We start from the raw sequence: 7176 nt of genomic DNA, 5'->3' as shown, positions 1-7176 counted from the left end.
AACTGACTGTAGTAGGAAGTCTTGTCTTTGGCTCCTGGGAATGCGTGGAATTCCTCTCAGAATACTGACATATTCCATAAAGCAAAATATGGTCTTTGACAGCTAGGGAAAAGAGGACGTTTCTGCTCTAGACCCAGAAAACTCTCTTCATCAGGCCACAGGCCTCATCGTTTCCACGGAGGCGGCAAGTGCCCTCAGAGACCACTAGGTGTCGCTGTGAACCTGTGAGAACGCGGCCTCACGCTGCGGGCACATTTCAGCTGGGTCTGTTTTCAATCAACACGTTGTCAGTTTTTCTACCCGAGGCCCCAGGGGTGTGCTAGGAATTTTTATTTCCTGAGAAATCCTGTGATTCAGCTGCCCTTTGTTGGCCCTGCGCGAGAGAATGAAGGCTGTGCTTGCTCTGCCAGCTCCCCAGGCAGGGGGCTCCCAGGCAAGGGTCTTCAGGCCACCAGCCACCTCTCCTCTCTCTGCTCTTCATTGTTAGCTTCAACCCTGTTGTCCCCCTCCCTTTTTGCCTCTTCACTTTCCTTTTCATCTTTCTCACCTGGTGCTCCGTGACACTAGTGAGCCCTCAGTTGTTCCATGGGAAGGGCCCCATCCTGGAAGAATGGTCCAAGCCCTGGTGAATTTCAAGATACCCAAACAAGCTCCAGCATCAACTAGCTTGTACATTCTGTCCTCACCGTCCCCTTCTGATTCTACACTCAGCCTTGCCCCTTCTTCTAAAGCAACCGCAAGATTAAGGCAGTGTTGGGGTGGGAGCAACAGGAGGCTAAGCGGAATTCCAGACCCTGGTCCAGCATGAAGACACTTAGAAGCCACACCTACTTTCACACCCCACCTGCCTCTGCCACTTTCTAGCTCTGAAACCTCTGGGAGGTAACTCAGCCTTTCTAATCCTCAATTCTTCATAGGTAAGTGAGAGAGTACCTCCAGATGCATTATATTAAAAAACATTATAAATACAAAGGACTCCATGAGATGTTGCATGTTATAAGCATTCTAAAAATGCAAAGTGATCTTAATTATTATTATACGGACATTTAGACACATCAGCATACACTCAAACAGACATTCTCTGGAAGCTGTGGCAAGATGGTGTGTTAAGGGAACAAAATCCAGGGGTATTTATTCAGAGGTTCTAACCCTCTCTGTACGTAAGTCAACAGTGATAAAGTTGTTCTGAGTCCAGCTGGGAGATGTCTTCATCAGTAACCATAGTTTGCTTGGCAAAATGCCCTGATCACTGTCCTGTGGTCTTCAAGGAAAAGGCCACTCATGGGTGGAGCTGGCCACTCCCTCCTTCAGGTTAGGTAGGGCTGTCCTGGTTTCCAGCAACCACACTGCTGTTGTGGGTTTTTGTGGGTGGCCACAGGGTGGAATCCTGACTGTGGGAGCCCTGTGGCTGCTCTCTACAGGGCCTGCGGCCTCATACTCTGAAAAGCTTGGGGAAAGTTTTAAAGAGAGGACCCAGTGTACTGGAGATGGTTTCTGGACCACTCAGAGGAAGCCAAGTGGCAAAAAGAGCCCCTGCTGACCAACATACATAACTGCGGCCCCTTCGCCTTGGGGAGGATGAGGCTGTTTCTGAGTGAACCAGATCTTGATTTAACATCTTTGGAAAGCACTTGAATACTCATAACCAAGATGAGACTGCTTTCGTTGAGCAGGTGACTGGTAGGGAATGTATGTAGAACCGAGCAAAGAACAGACCATGCCTTTCACACAGCCCAAAGCTGCATGCACTGAGCTTGCAGGGCTGCAGGAGGCTAGTGGCTATTTCAGATCCCAGCTCAAGCCAGATGGGAGAGGACGCTCTCAGAGCACGTCTGTTGGTCCAGAAGCTGGTAGTGATGCTGCCTGTGTGAGGGTTGATTTCTTCAGCTTGGGCTTTCAAGGAAGAGATGCTTGGTCAGAGGATCTGTCTGAGGGTTCAGTTATCTGACACCTTTCCACACCAGAACACAAATCAAAGGACATAACAGCCCTTCAGCATAGGCTCTGAGGAGGCACACCCGGGTTGGTGTCCTGGCTCTGTGACCTCTGGGCAAGGTCCCTTATCTCTCCACCCCCCAGCTTTCTCATTAAAATGCAGCTAACCAGGCTATCCTCACAGTGCTATGAGGATTTGGAGTTCATGTAACTAGTGTACCGGAGAAGGTGATGGCACCCCACTCCAGTACTCTTGCCTGGAAAATCCAATGGACAGAGGAGCCTGGTAGGCTGCAGTCCATGGGGTCGCTAGGAGTTGGACACAACTGAGTGACTTCATTTTCACTTTTCACTTTCATGCATTGGAGAAGGAAATGGCGACCCACTCCAGTGTTCTTGCCTGGAGAATCCCAGGGACGGGGGAGCCTGTGGACTGCCATCTGTGGGGTCACACGGAGTCCCACACAACTGAAGCGACTTAGCAGCAGCAGCAGCAGCAGCAGTGTACCCAGCCCATGTTAGACACACAGTTGCAATCCGGAGGTTTGTCCAGACCTGTCTGCAGACTGCTCAGGTGCAGACAAAGCTCAATGAAGTCAACCAGCACTCCAGACCATGGGCTACCTCCTCATGCCAGACCTTGACAGTGTCTGGGAAGGGCTGACACTATCACATCCTGGGCCGAAGGATGAGATAAAACATTTTAAAACATTTGTCTATTTCAAAAGTTTGTGACAGCCTAGTGGATTACTGGTGAGAATGTAAAATAGTGCAAGGACTTTGAAAAAGAGTGTCGTGGATTTTCAAAAAGACCAATATAGAAATATCATATGACCTAGCATTTCCACTCCTAGGTATGTAACTGAGAGAAATTACAGAGTGTGTCCATACAAGAACTTGTACACTAACTAACATCCAGTGCACATTATTCATAATAGCCACAGGTGGAAATAACCCAAATATCCATCAGTTGATAAGTAGATAAATAAAATGTGATATACTCATGCAACAGAACATTATTCAGCCATAAAAAGGAATGAAGAGCCCTGATATCTGCTACAACACAGATAATTCTTAAAAACATGTGAAGTGAAATAAGCCAGATAATACAAAAGGACATATATGATATGTTTTCTATTCATATGAAATAGCCATAGAGACAGACAGTAGGTTAGTGGGTGTTAGGGCTTGAGGAGTTAGATAGTGGTGATGGTTTCAAAACTCTGGGAATATACTTAAAAACCACTGAATTTATTGGTATGTGAATTAAATCACAAAACCAATAAAATTGTTACCAAATAAAAAAGACAGCTTAGCATATCATTTGGAGGGTGTTCTGACTGTGGAAGAACAGATGAGTTGGGCTGTCCAGGGAGTGGAGGAGCTCTTGCGAGCCTCATCTATAAATCAGATTAACCAGCTTCCCTCCCTCGGCCACAGATTGTTTCTGGACCCTGCAGGAATCACAAGGCTTCTGAGTGCACTGGGGCCCCACATGGGCAGTGGGATGCTCTCGTCTAAGGACTGGGCCTGCCTCACTTAGCAGGCACCATGCAGGAAAACTGCAAAGCTCAAAAGCATGCTTAATACTTGCAAGGATCATGTTCTCCCAAACCCAAATTGGGACTGATAATTATGGTTCACACTCACAGGAATGGTAGGAGATAGCATTTTAAGTAGTGACTATCTCCAAAAATCCCATCTTGAGGCTCTGGTTTTCCAGGACACACTCACCTCCCTATTTCCTTCTAAACTGATTTGCTAAGAACTTAGACTCTCTTGGAAGTCACAGGCCACGGGTTTTTTTTTTTTTTACAACTCAGGTCTCCTGGTAAAAGGCTTTTAATCAGAACTGTACTTTTTTAGATTGTGAGCTAATCTAATGCATGGCATGGATGAATAAGGTACCTGTGACCTTTTCCACAGCAGGGCACTGAGTTCCGATGGAGGAAACACCATCCAAGTCTGTTTGCTCTGCGTCTATGAAGCCTGTTTGGAATCTTGCCAGGACTCAGTTCAATGCATAGAAACACTGAGGGCTTCTCTCTCACAGTGTGCTTGTGTGCACACACACACACACACACACACACACACACACACACACCCCATCACCACCACCATCACCACTCCAGACAGCAATAACAGTGGATTTCATAGCCTGGTCAGGGGGCAGTTGCATTCAGGAAGCAATGTTTGGTGTTACGTGAAATAACTGTATTTGGAAGCTTCCACTGAGGGAGTAGCTAGACCCTGCAGGGGCACCTTTATTTAAGATGGGAATTCAGGGCTTCTTTTGTAGCTGAAGCACTCCTTCCAAAAGTTCTTCAAGTTTTCCATGTGCGCACCACCCTGAACCAAGCCACTGCCATCTCATACCTGAATTAATCCAAAAGCTACCTCATTGGCCTCTCTACTCCACCCCTGCTCCCCGCCTCCCTCAAGTGAATTCTCAAATCAGCACTCTGAGAGATGATTTAAAACAGAAAATATGTTGCACCCCTAACCCTGCCATGTCTCCTCATCACATTCAGAGCAAAAGCCAAAGTGTTTACCATGGTTTACAAAGCCCTACACGATGAGCCTCTCATCCCTCACTGCCTCATCATACACTCCACAGACTACACATACCCAACCCTACCCCCAGATACGCGCTCACTTTCCCACAGACACCTGTGCAAAGGCGTTTCCTCCGGTCCTCGTGTTCATCACTGTTTCTCCAGCTAATCCTCAACCTGGTCTTCCCTTTGCGCTCTCTGCCTGGGGTGTCTTACCAGTTACCTGCACGACTCTTTGCCTGCTTCCACTACTTGCCTCTCACCTAACTGTGGGTCTTCCTTGACCACACTATTTAAAGCAGCCATGCCCACCCTTCATAACCCTGACCTTGTTCATAGTTCTCAATAGCTTTTACCAGCATTAAGATATCATATATTTATATATAAGGGATATATATACCTATGACATGTGCATACGTATGAGATATGCATACATGTGATATATATGTACATGTGTATAACCTGTTCATCTATCATTTCTATGGGAATAAACAAAGGCTAACTATATGAGAAAAGCAAAGCATATTTATTTGTGCCTTACTATAGTAAGCAAGTCAGCCACCATCACTCTTGTTTTGGCAGAGACTCAAAAGCAGGCAGAGGAATGGGAAAGCTTTGTAGTGGAACAAAGGGAAGGCGCGAGGTGCTCTGATTGGAGGCTGTCAGCCTGGGAAAGCTGTCAATGGGCTCACTGGAGGGAGTACATCCTATGGTGTACATTTAGTTTTCTCTGGCTGGTCCTAAGTTAGAAGTGGAGATAAAAATTAGGGAAGCTAACTGTTATTAATCAAGTCCTGGCCATCTGGGGCTGATATCCCAGGGACGGGGGAGCCTGGTGGGCTGCCGTCTATGTGGTTGCACAGAGTCGGACATGACTGAAGCAACTTAGCAGCAGCTACAGAGCTTATTGTTTAGCTTCCTGGATTGTTACTAGAAACAGCCATTCAGCTTCCTGTAAGTCTGACTCATGGCAGGCTGGCTTCCCAGGCTGTTTATTATAGAAAAGGGGGTTGGTTTCCTGGACAGGTTGCTACAGGTTGTGTGGGCCCAAGTTCTATTTTTATGTATGGTTGGACCATCATCCATTTGAATATTCAGTCTCTCATTCCTCACTAGAATATAAACACTAGGAACATTGTTTTATTTACTGCTCTCTTCCTGGAGCCTCAAGCAGTGCCTGGGACCTAATCGGCACTCAGTAACTATATGTTGATCACCGTCACGTTTGTGTAAATCTAGTTAGAGAAGACATGACTTAGACATGACTCAGGTCGGAAACCAGCTGTCACCTTGCTTAATTCTATCCAGTTCTACAAGTGCTTGTTGAATACTTGCCACGCCTCCAGAAGGCTCTATGTTGGCTGTGGTTATTCATCCCAGGTGACACAGGACAAGCACTGGCTGAAAACTGATTGACAGCCACAATTCTGAATGCTTTAGCCTTCGCTCAACATTCTCTTCTCTCCCACCACAGACTCACAGCTAGCTCTAAGAGTCCTTCAGCGTCCAGGTCATCCCTCACACTTTCAGAGACTGCTGTGGCCCCACCTGCTTTCTCCCATGCCCATTACCCACAAAACTCATTTATTTCACATGCAGTGCCAGCAGTGGCTGCTGTCTTTTCAAAGAACTGGTTATCATCTCAGTTGTATTATTCCTTTGAGCAGGAGCCACATCTCACCTCCCATACACATAGTGGGGTCTCGGTGATCTGAGTCTGACCCCCCATTCCCCACCCCATCCTGTGACTGACCTTTTCCCTGGCCTCAGAATACATCCATCCTCCACATAAGAAAGTCACACCTGACTCAGAGCTGCCATCCAGAGGTTATAAGCAGTACGCTGTTCAGATAACCCAAGACTGGGCCTCTCCTTGGCCATAAGTATTTTCTAATAAAGGCTCCCTATTAAATTTGGTTTTTTGGTCAAGCTGAGCAACATGCAGGATCTTAGTTCCCTGACCAGGGATTGAATCCGTGTCCCCTGCATTGGGAATGCGAAGTCTTAACCACTAGACCACCAGACAAGTCCCCACATTAATTTTTTTTTTTTAATATTTAAGTGATTCTGAAATATATCCTCTTCCAAAAGGGAAATTCCAGACTTGGGTTAATTTATCTTTCAAATAGAACACTCAAAGAACCAAGAAACAGACCAGGATGAGAATGCAAATAGAATCTTTGAGGATGGGTCACAGCAGGCTGCCTGTGGCTACAGCAGGCAGAGTGTAAGCTCTGCAAGGGCAGGGCCCTGGGGCTGCTGTGTTGACAACGAGTCAACACCTGGCACACAGTATTCACTCTGTAAACATTTACTGAATGAATGGGAGGTATAAACACACACGTCAAGTTTGAAGTTAGAAATGCCAAGTTTCAATAGCCATCATTTTCTAGATTCACTCATTTGGTTGCTTTAATTTTCTCAGCCATTACAAAACACATTACACAAAAAGGCAAATGATAGATCTAAAAGACGTGAAGTGAAGTGAAGTCGTTCAGTCGTGTCCGACTCTTTGCAACCCCATCGACTATAGCCTACCAGGCTTCTCCATCCATGGGATTTTCCAGGCTGGAGTGGGTTGCCATTTCCTTCTCCCTACATACGTGAGAGGGGGCTATAAGGAGTGTAAGCATCATTGCCTAGTTTTTCTTCACATGTGCCCTGAACAAAACGGGACAGCGATGCA

Source organism: Ovis aries, chromosome 4, assembly GCF_016772045.2.
Source record: "Ovis aries strain OAR_USU_Benz2616 breed Rambouillet chromosome 4, ARS-UI_Ramb_v3.0, whole genome shotgun sequence".
Taxonomy (NCBI): domain Eukaryota; kingdom Metazoa; phylum Chordata; class Mammalia; order Artiodactyla; family Bovidae; genus Ovis; species Ovis aries.
Note: the sequence above shows the minus strand (reverse complement) of the source record.